Here is a 12,113-nt window from a genome sequence, read left to right on the forward strand (position 1 = left end):
AATGGGTTAAATCAAGCCTCGAAAACAATGGTGAATGCATCAATATGAGGATCTATGCTCAAGAAGTCCGTGAAGGAAGCCCACAAATTATGGATACAATTGCAAACAACAACCAGACTTGGGGAGACGTAGAATACACTTCAACCACAAAAACAATAGACCAACAATTGACAACCATAAAAAATATGATATAAAGTTTAGTGTTGGGACCACAAAAAATGGCAATTATTCAAGATAAACACTACTACAGAAATGACGTTTTTCCAAAGTCGAGTAAAGGGTATACCTGATGCTTGTAAAAACATCGAGTATTCGACTATCAAGTATATTGTGATAACTTAACTCCAAAAAATGTCAAGACAAATGTTTCTTGATATAATTTTCGTGTCAAAAAAGATAATACACTTGACATTAGTGATATGTCAAGTTTATTGATTCTTGACATTGATTACATATCGTATATGATAACTCTTGACGGTTTTTATTTATCAAGTATATGTCTTTTTTTAAAAAAAATAATAATAAATGTCCCAATTGATATTCTCATTTCTTGCCTTGTATTCTAACAATACAATAACATCAACTAAATAAACATTACATTTAAGATCTATCAATTCAATATATTCACTAAAAATTTCATATGTTCAACTATGACCTCTTTCATATGAACACTCACAAATTACAACAATATTTCTCTTTCACATGTACATGCAAAAATAAAATCTCAACTATTGTTTTTGTATACAAAACTGAACTTTTAATAAACACAAAAGTGATAAATTATTTAATAAGTAACATCTCAACAAAGTACATTATTTAATCCATACATTGAGCTTTGAAGTCGAAAGATCGAGAAGGATCAGGCATTGTTTAAGCTAGCCAACCTACAAAATAGAATAAAGGGCGATAACATCAAATTTCAAAATATAGAAATAAGTGTTAAGATACAACAATGACAAAAAGTCTCGCACAAGGAAAAATATACATGATTGGCTTACTTTATGCAATGGAAAAATATCATACTCGAAACTTAAAAAATATCTACAAGTTAAAGTTAGGGACTTATGGGATTTCATTCATTCTCTTTTGGCCATATCCAACCTCAGAAGGAACAATTACCTTTCACTGCAAAACAAAGGAAGATGGGAGAGATTTGAGAAAATATAATAAAGAGGAAGAAGATTATCAACAAATTAAGCATATGCTAAAATTTAAAATAGAAGAATGCAGATACCTTTCCTCCAACTTTCACAACTTTTACAATTTATCTTATCTACAAGCAATAAAAAAATAGACAATATTGGAAGCCCAATCTTATCTACAAGCAATAAAAAATTTCTTCAAAATTTCATTCACTAAAATAACCAATTACCTCCAAATAGATTACCCAAAGTGTGGCTTGATTCGAATGCCACTTCAAAACTAAACAAAGTAATCCAACCTACGAAAAGTTCAATAATAATGATTACAAAACGCAAATTTGAGCAACTATGTAACAATTCTAAAAGAGTTTCAAGGCCTTAATACCTATCAAAACACCTAAACATCGTTAACTTTGCTATACAGTGGCTCCAATCTTTTGAAATCTTTGAATTAAACATCAAAAATTGAAAATAACTCAACTATCAATACTAACCTCAAAACTTACCAAAACCTTGCCAAGATCAGCCTTAAACCTATTGGACAGCAACTTAGCTCCTTCCCACACTTCAAAATCAATGCTAAAAGTATACCATTTATTTTGCAGTATCTGTTGAAGCTCTGCGGTACAAGATGACTCAACTATTAATACTAACTCAACTATTTATGCACCTGAACTCCACCATGAATCTGTAAAATGGTGGCAGAGCAATTTTATGTCAGACACATGCTACAGGATGGCTTTCTAAAGGTGCCATTACTCTCAATCACAATGTCTGACATCATTTCCCATACTAGACATCTGGGGAACAAGCTACATCGATATCAAGGAAACTTCAACACAAAAGCAAGAAGATTCAGAGTCATATTAATACCAAACACAAAAGCAAGAAGATTCAGAGTCATATTAATACCAAACTTCAAATAGTTAGGAGTATCCTAAATTTTAAACCAACATCTCAAAAGAAGACGTGTGCAGAGCCTTGCCGATTTCATAGCAAATCTAAAAGAAGCATATGTAATCCAAAGTTATCAGATAGTTAGGAGTATCCTAAATTCGTATTGAATGAATAAGAGAGAGGTATAGTTATCAAAACAAAGCATTTGAAAGAGGAAAAAAATAGGACTTGGGAGCTCAGGGCTTGCCAGAAAGTCAAAGATGCCATAAACTGGAATCAATCACTCAATGAAAGAGCCAAGTGCAAACCTGAAGGCAAGGCAAATTCCAAAACTTTAGTGGTTCAGCTCTTTTCCAAAACTCCTCATTTTCAACTTAAAGTAAAGCTATATAACAATCAACTCCTCTGGCTAAAACCTGTGTATAAATGTATAATATCACTGAGAAGATGGTATGCCCAAAGATCTTGCAAAAATCAATAAATACACAGCATCAACCTAAACATCTCACTTGAGAAATTGTTAAGCCCTGATTATTCACACAAGCATCAAAGTTTGAAAATATTTTTCATTTACTTGAGATTTGAGAATATGTAGTTTATTAGACAAATGACAGTATTACTATAACTAATGTGCAAAGAAGCTACAGAAGGAAATTATTTACGAGAAATGAAACTTTTCATTCATATAGGCAAAACCTTAACAAATACTTCAAGGAAGGAAATCAATAAAATAAAGTCAGAACCTTTCTAGAAAAAAAATAACTAATTAAAGACCTTAGTAAAAAATTACTTTAAGAAGGGCTAAGAAGTTTTACAGTTATAATTCCACAATGTAAGAAAAGGCTTGTTTTTGTTCTTACAAACAAAAGAATTTTAAAAGAAACCATGTTGAATTTTTCAGGACATGACAGCAACTAGGGGCAACTAACAACTTTGGATTGCATATGTTTGGCCATAACTTGCTTAGAAATTAGTGGAAAGGATTTTTCTTTTATATTCTATAGACTTTTCCTTTGACACAAACTAGAATCGCAGGAAAATTTTTAATGATAAGCCTGTTTGTATTTTTTTTTCTTTTAAAAATGTTAGTATTGGTACGTGTTTTCATTCCTAAGTTCTCCAAAATCTGTTAAAATAAATACAAATTTTATGATGCTCCAGCTTGTTTTGCACACCAAATCCTCTCTCACTTGTTTGCGCTCACTCTATTTTTTTTTTTTTTTTCCCCTTTTTCATACTTCTTTTTCTTTTATCTCTTCCTTAGGCAACATAAACGGCCTTCACAATTAATGAGAAATAAAGGGAAGAGAAATCTTGATTCTGAATAGAACAAGATAACAACAGAATATCTATCAAGATAAACTCAAGAGAGAAGAACAAACTTCTCGACCAGCAATACATTAGCTACGTACTTGGTATCATCTCCCCTTTTCTTTACTTTGACCTACAACCGGACATATGGAGCAACATCAACAAAACATGAAAAATAGTAAACGAGGAAGGGAGAGGGAAAGTCGGGCAGAAGGAGAGTCGGCAGCGGGGAGAAGGAGAGCCGGCGGGGAGAGGGAGAGGGAAAGTCGGCTGCTGCGAAGGGAGGGTTTAGGGGGGTTTGTGAGAGAGAAAACGAGGAAGGGGAAACCAAATTTTGGTCATTATTTGATAATTTTGGTAAGTTAATTATTTTTTTTTGTATTTTATTTGATAATTTTAGTAGGAGGGAAACCAAATTTGAGATAGAAATGAAAATGGGAAAGAAGGGGAATAAAAAATAAAGATTAAAAAAATATTATTATTTATATTTTACTTGACATGAAAAATATGTCAAGTAAGAGATTCTTATACATGACACAAAAAACATGTCAAGCAAGAGCTTATATCACTTGACATGAAAAATATGTCAAGTAATGGTTCGCGTGAAAATATTCGAAACATTCCGTCAATCTCCGCCTTTTTAACCCTTTTACTTGACATTTTCTTTTCTAAAAGGTCATTAGTTGACGTTTTTTCCAAAGAAATGTCGAGTAATTAAAAACTACAAGTGTCACGTAATGTAGATTTTGTAGTAGTGAAACCTCAAACTCAAATTTGCGAAATATGTAATGTTAATCATTTACCTAATGATTGTATGTATTAACCCCTAGTTGGTATGTTATGTAGGTTACCAAAGGCACAAGAGCATTGGGATCCTTACTCCAATACTTACAATCCAGGATGGATGTCACAGATGAACTTCGCATAAGCGAAGCACAATAGCAATACAAGTACAACTCAGTAAAGCACAAGGATAGCTCTACTAGGATTTCCTCCAACACCGTGACAATAGTCATGAGCACAACCTCCAGTACCTCCCCTTGAAAAGAGCCCTACAATGGTAGTGTTGGGGTTGATACCTTAAATCTCGTGGTTTTGTAGTTTGTAAATTGTATTTGTACATATAGATTATTTATTTAATAAAATAAATAATTATTTTATGTGACATTTAGTTGCATTAACCCAAAACCAATAAACTAAGATCCAAGATTATTTGATGAAACTTAAATATGTATGTAAAGACATATGGGTGGATCATGTTTAAGTAATAATCTGAATGGTCTGTAGTAGATGGATAAGGTTGGATACCTTATCCTGGTGACACTATGGATATTGCCCACTTCGTAGTTGTTACAATTATTGTAAAGTGTTACAAATGATTTGATCCTGATCATTCATGTGGAGACATGTGAGCAGTGGTATCCTATACAAAGAGTTTGTATAAGACCAAACCACGAAATGAATAGTCTCACTTTATAATATCGTTTCTAGAAGAGACTTACATTTCACTAAGATGACCATAAGTGACTTGACCTTAATCTTGAGTGAGTTGTAAACTCCTGCCTATGAGGATGGTCATTTGATTTGCATGGGTGAGAATGGCCAGATTATCTAACTTAATATGCCTACCATTTTCGAGATTCGTCCAAGTGGGGAGTTGGAAACACAACTACACAAGAAGGAATTCGCTCCTTCCCGATTGTTGAAGTAAGTAGATAAATTGCTCACTTAATGGTTGATTATGGGTCTTGAACAATGTGTCATCACACCCTTTGCTGGCCTGAGAGGGGTTCAATTATAGTTGGACTATAACCAATTGTTCATTAGAGAGATCAGTGGTACTTAAGAAGTTAGATGTAATTGTAGGGGTAAAACGATAATTTTGACCTAATTGTAATTATGAGCAATTTGTGAAGGATCAACGCATTGTTGATTGGTTATATCCAATGGACACAGAAATATATTTATAGTACAAAAAGTGCAGTTGTCAGTCTTTAGTGGAGTGACCATCAGTAATCTCGTATCATTGGAGCTTCAATTTGTAGGTCCATAAGATCTCATTCTTAGGGCAATAAGAATTATTGAGAATCAAATTAAGTTTGGTTTAATTTGAATTATTTAATTTAATTAAAGGAAATTAATTTTATATGATACAATTAGTACAATATATGTGATACGTTATAATATAAAATTTTAATGAGAGAAATAAATATTTGAATATGATTCAAATATTAATTATATGAATGTGATTTATATAAAAACTATAGGTTAAATTAATATGAATATGACTCATATTAATACTATATGTTATATTGAGAATTATAAACTATAGGTTATATTCTATGTGATATAATAAACTATAGATTATATATTATATGAGATATAATATATAGTTTAAATTTAATTATATTAAAAGTTAATATAATTAAATTTTGGTTTTTGAATTTAAATCTTAAAATTGAAATTAAATAACTCTTATGGGATTATTTAACTTTTCTCGTTAGTTATGATACAGGGGAATAACTTTGTTTGAACGTGATTGTGCGTCATAGAATCTTCAACTTCCTCCTTCCTCTCAAACAAAAAGAAAAGCCAGAAGCCAACACACTCTCTATGATTCTCACTTAGAGAATAATGTGGAAGTTCTTGTAGTGGTGTTTGAGAACTAGTATTCGTTGAGTTGTTGTTCGTGGTGTTCGAGATAAAAAAGGAGGAGTCTAGTTCATGATTTCTTGTTGTGGAGAGGAAACGTGAAGAAAGTGTTTCTTCAAGGGTTAGTACTGATTTACCCTTCCTCTCTAATTTTATAGTAGAAGCATGCTTAGGTTTATTTTTATTTATTCTGGTTTCTGTCACTTCTATATAATTTCAAATTATGTAAAATGAAATTTGAGATACAAGGCATTCAATTACTTCCACTGTGAGAATTTCAATCCCTTCAATTGGTATTAGAGCCAAACTGTGCCTCTGATTTATGTTTTTTAACTTGATTTCAGAGTTTTAGTGGGTGTTCCTTCTGCATTATGAATGTATGATGGTTTACACATGGGTATTTAAAAAATTGGCATAGATTTACTACTTTAAATGAGCTTAAAGTTGTAAGAGCCCGATATTTGGGACATTTAATTTTTGCTATCGAGTCTATAACTCTGTTTCTATGTGTTTGCTTGGGTTGCTGAAGAGTTTGGAGCAAGAACAGGCTGGAAATCAAGTAGAGAAAAGCAATCTGCCTTGGAGCGTAAGGGCATTGTAATTACGTTGTGTGTTATGCTGTAAGGTAAAATGTCCAACATAGCTACACTTGGCAACAATTTTGTAACACTGATGCAGAGTGTATGCGTGTAGCTTAAAGCTATGCTACAATAAAGAAAAAGCAAACGTAACAACGTTGGTGCCAAGTGTTGTTACACTTCGAGGACAGTTTGCACGTGCGTTAGGTAGTTCAAAGTCGTGTGTTCGAGCAACTGTTGAAGTAGTTTTTGCTCTTTTTTTAATTAATCTGTCATATTAATTAATTTTATTATTTTTTAATTAATTAAATTAATATAAAACAATTGAATTAATTGTTTAGTATGTCAATTTTTGGTCCAATGTTGTTGTTTATTATTTTATACATGTGATGTATGATTTAATTTATTATATTGCATAATATATGCTATATAGTATAAAAATCCCACCATAGGATAAACATAAATTCATGCATCATTTTTAATATAAATGTTATGTTATATAGTTGCATGATTTAATTAAGCATGATCATGCATCAATATAATTGTTATATTATATAATTGCATGCATATATAACATGTCCATGCATCATTTTATATTATAATTATTATAATATATAGTTTGGATGATGGATGTATGTTATTAATTTCATTACTGTAATATAATTGTTATGTTATATAATGAAATTGGAGATGCATGAAGCATGACATTACTTTAGAAATATAACTGTTCTATATTTTTTTTAGTATGTCATTAGATGCATGTATAAGTTTTAATTATTTCATTATTCTTAATAAGTATTATAAGTTAATGAAATTAGAATTAAAAATCTATAATCAAGAGTTGTATGCAAACATAGGTTGAATTAATTTTCAACGGTTTAAATTTGATTTTACCGAGACCTATGTTAATAATATCTCGAATATGATTATAAATATGTTTAATATTTTAATTCCCTTTTAATAGGATTAAATTGGATTAAATAAAAGATAAAATTTATAACATAATTGTCTATAAGAGACCTTTGTCTAAGGAATGTTCTGATTAGGCTGGAGTATTTAAGCTGATGGAAATAGAACACCTCTACCTGGGAACTGACCTGAAAGGTGAATTAGACAAATATGTTATAAACATGCAGTAAATGATTAAATTTATTAAAGTGTTTAATAAACAATAATCATTATTGTTAAACTATCCAATATAAGAGTTATATTGGAAAAATTTTACTATCACTTAGTTAAATTATTAGTCGGATTTTTCTAAGTTGATAAACCCTAGGTTTAAAACACTTAGTGGAAGGAAAATGATGTATATGATAAATGAATTTTCTTTCACGTTTCTTCCTAAAACGTTCACATCGTGAGATCTATGCTCAACTTCGAGATACTTTTTCTTGTGTCCCCCTACGATTGATGTTTGTATAGATCAATACCAAGGTGAATGGAAATAGTATTTATAGTAAGTGGGAGAGGGATGTGTGTCAATACATCCTGCGATATTCTGCATTGGTTTGTTGTAAAGTTTTATGCTCGGTCTCAAGGGACCTTTGCTTGTACTTGCTTCGGATGGCATTTGCATGAAATTTTACACAAGTCCTGAAAATGGATAGGATTTAGTTTAGTTTTTGCCCTAATCAGTTTTTCCTTACAGTTAGCTCATTGGGGCGGAACTCTAAATTCTAGAATGAAGGGTTACACTTACAAGAAACTGTTAAGTAAGTTAATAATTTTTGGACTGAATAATAGTAACTAATCATTATAAGGATAAGACTTATTCTGGAGTAATGGTTGGTTGAGATTGTTTCAATTTAGTGAAGGGGTGACTGGCCATCCTATGGTGGCTTTTATCCTGACTCACTAAAACATCATGGCAAAATTAGATGTCACATAGGATTCATTAGAATTTTGCTAAAATTTGATCAAATTTTCATGGGTAATGCTTTAATAACTAATATAAATAATTTGTATGATTTCAGAAATCTTCAATTATAACTAGCGCTACATTAAACCTATTAAGTGCTGACAAACTGAATAACAACAACCACACGAGTTGGAAAAACCGGTAAACACTATGTTAATTATCATTGACTTGAGGTTTGTCCTTGTTGAGGAATGTCCTCAAGTCCCTACTTGTAAACCCCGTACTCCATTTTTCCTACATAAGTGAGTAACAGGCGTGCTAAGTAAAGTTGTGAAAAGACGTAAAGAAAGTAGGATGATGGAGGAAGAAAATTCTAAGTGTTAGAAATACTTAGTCATGGGTGAGTTTTAGATAGTATAACAAGTGAAAATTGGCTAAGTATGAAGCCAAGTCTAGGCATGCGTTGATGGAGAAGTGTGGACGCATAAGGTTGCGTGTGTAGCAACCAAGGCTTGTAGAGGCTAAGTGTTGAAGGCCAGGATAAACTATGCATTGGTACTAAGGATGAACGCATGAGTTGAAAGACATGATGCGTTGATAAGGCTTGCGGTAGCCAAGGGGCTTGCGAGGGTATTTGGGCATTGGAGATGCGCACGCTGGACGATCGTGTAGTAAATAAGTGGCGCTACACGATGCGGTAAGTGATCGTCTAGCAGATGAGTAGAGCTAAGCGATGCGGTAGGCGATCATGCGGTAAAGTGTGGCGTTAGATGATACGAAGGGTCGCGCTAAACAATAGTGCTATGCGTTGGATGATAACGTTAAGAGATAGGGCATTGGCACTACACGATTGGCATCAGCACTAGACAATGAGCTGCACGATAGGCACTGGGCACTAAACAATAGGCGTTGGGTACTAGACGATAGGCGCTAGGCACTAGACGATGGAGTATGCGATGTGTACAAAGCGTTGAAACTCGATGCACGCTAAAGATATGCTATGAGGCGAAGGCCTAATGCTTCGTTGATATGATAAGACCAAGCTATGCATGGGCTAGGACATACGTTGGCTTAGGAGTATGCGACCAAAGAAGGGACGCAATAGCCTCTAAGTGAGTTATGCATTAGCTAGATTGGGCGATGCATTATGAATGAGGCATGAGGCCATGTGATTGCAAGCGTTGGCTTGGGAGCTGACCCTTGCGTCGATAACCAAGAGGGAAGGATCATCTTAGTGATTGATCACCTAAGCCAGCTGTCATACTTAGTCTATCAAATAGTTCTAGAATGTAAGATCCAAAAACTCTCCACATCGATCAAATCAAAATGTCTTAATCGTTTTATTTAATGCATTTTCAACCTCAGCCTTAAACTTTTTTAACTTTTCAAAGGATTCAGGCTTATATTGCATTAAATAAACATACTCATATCTTGAATAATCATCAGTAAAAGTGATGAAATATTCAAAACCTCCTCTTGTTCTAATATTCATCTTAATGTACAACCTCTAAGGGTTCTTTGGCCTTATGACTTTTTCCAGTAAAAGATCTTTAATCATTTTGCCTTCAAGGTATGACTCACACACAGGTAAAGAATTTTCTTCTAACTCGCATAGAAGTCCATTCTTAACCGATCTCTCAATCCTATTGAGATTGATGTGTCCTAACCTTAGGTACCAAAGATAGGCATTTTCCCTAGGTGAAATTTTAAGTATTTTATTTTGAGTTACCATAGTTTTAAACATTTCAGTGCTTAAGAGGGGTTTAGTTGCTAACAATCTTAGCACATATGAACTATTTTTTAGTTGAGCAGAACAAATATCTACACCATTTTTGGAAATAAACGCTTCATTTATAGAGAAATTAACAGTATAGTTTTATTCAATTAAACACTTTATAGAAATTAAGTTCCCTTTTAAATCAGAACAACAAATATGTTTTCAAGTAAAATATATTTTTTTTCTATAAATTAAGTTGGAGTCCTCCCATTGCAAGAGCTGAGACGACGTACCCAATTCCAACATACATTGACATGTTCCTAGCTATCAGTTTTCGCTAGGAACTAATTCTCTGAAATGAAGAACAAACATGGTTAGTGGTGCCTGAATCAATTATCCAGGCTGAATAATCATTCTGGATTAAACAAGTCTCCAATACAAGTAAATCCTTGGCTAATGAGAGGATGAGATGCCTCTTGTTCAAGATCTGGAATCAGTTTTTAAGGTAGTAATTCATCTGCTTACCCTTAAAATGAGAAGAAGTGATTTCCATCTTCGTAGTTGTGTTCCCAACTCCCTACTCAGAAAATCCCCAAAATGGTAGACTTATTGGGTTGGGAATCTGGCCACTCTCACCCATACAGATTAAAGGATCCTTCTCATAGACAGGAGTTCACAATTCATTTAGGATTAAGGTCAAGTCATCTATGTTCATCCTAGTGAAATGTTAATCTTTTCAAGTAACGGCGTTATAAAGAGAGACTAAACATTTTGTGGTCCAGTATTATACAAACTATTTGTATAGGATACTCTCACTCACATGTCTCCACATGAACGATCTGGATCAGATTATTTGTAACACTTTACAACTATTGTAACAGTTACAAAGTAGGTCGTATTCAGAGTGCCACAAGGATAAGGTACCTAACCTTATCCATATACTATTGACCATTTAGGTTGTAACTTAAACATAATCCACTTATATGTCAAGCACATACATGTTTAAGTTACATAAAATAACCTTGGGGTTTAGATTATTAGATGGGTTAATTCACACTAAATGTCAAATAAATTATCACACCCAGCCCTAGACCACCCTCCGAGCCTGAGAAAGAGCGTGACTGACAGCAGTTATCAACCCTTTCGTTGACACCTACTGCCTAGTAGGCCCATTTCATTACAACAATGTGATGTTCTTACAACTCCAGGACTTAAATACAAGTTTACAACAACAACCAATTGTAAAACCCTCCGAAAGTTAACTATGGTACATGGCAGAGCTTGATCTTAGCAGCACCCTGGAACTCCTCACCTTTCGCTACCTGGGGGGGGGAGGAGGGTATAAGAAAATATTTGGAAGTGTGTGAGCTACTAAGCCCAGTGAGTGATTCTTTTAGAATAATAATCACTTTGTAAACATATTTTTGGGAAATCAACCACATAATCACAATTCTAGTATAATTTATGCATGATCATGTGTACATCCATTCAATTATCAACCTCCAGTTTCATGCTATACGTGGCATGCTCATATCATGGACACATTATCAATCATAACAACTTTTTATGGAAACTTTCCTATAACCCACTTTTTCCGCCAATGTACACATCGACAATTCTTTTCCCACTAGTCATGCTTAGGTAACTTGACTATTTTTTCTGCCGGTCGTCACCAACTATTATTTTCCGTCGACCGAGGCCGACTATATTTTCTCGCCAAGCACCTTTTATTAAGCATGCTAACTTATGTAGTCCGAGTACAATCTCAGTTTCCATAGAAATTCCACAAACAATATCATGGCAACAACATAACATCATAAGCATGTATTTTACACTTACATATGCATTTATCCACATATCAACACATAAAACTAAGTAAACACTCACCTTGATTGCTTAGGAGCTTTTTTAGTAGCTCCCTTTTCTACCTCGGGCTCCCTTTTCACCCCTAGAATCCA

General features: G+C 33.4%; 1 long non-coding RNA gene across 8 annotated transcripts; it reads right to left on the minus strand.

The window, feature by feature from the left end:
* Positions 1-594: 594 nt before the first annotated feature.
* LOC120070899 (uncharacterized) lies at positions 595-3,714 on the minus strand. Of its 8 annotated transcripts, none has more exons than XR_016527584.1 (5): positions 3,452-3,714; positions 1,637-2,455; positions 1,373-1,441; positions 1,235-1,273; positions 595-1,125 (listed from the first exon to the last, which is right to left on the minus strand). It is a non-coding gene; the product is annotated as an uncharacterized LOC120070899 (long non-coding RNA). The 8 variants fall into 8 exon arrangements; XR_016527585.1 differs by having other exon boundaries at positions 595-1,273; positions 1,637-1,830; positions 2,348-2,455; positions 3,452-3,713; XR_005480065.2 differs by having other exon boundaries at positions 1,235-1,441.
* Between the last annotated feature and the right edge of the window lie 8,399 nt (positions 3,715-12,113).

This window comes from Benincasa hispida, chromosome 2 (assembly GCF_027475165.1).
Source record: "Benincasa hispida cultivar pf3 chromosome 2, pf3_genome.v1.1, whole genome shotgun sequence".
Lineage (NCBI taxonomy): Eukaryota > Viridiplantae > Streptophyta > Magnoliopsida > Cucurbitales > Cucurbitaceae > Benincasa > Benincasa hispida.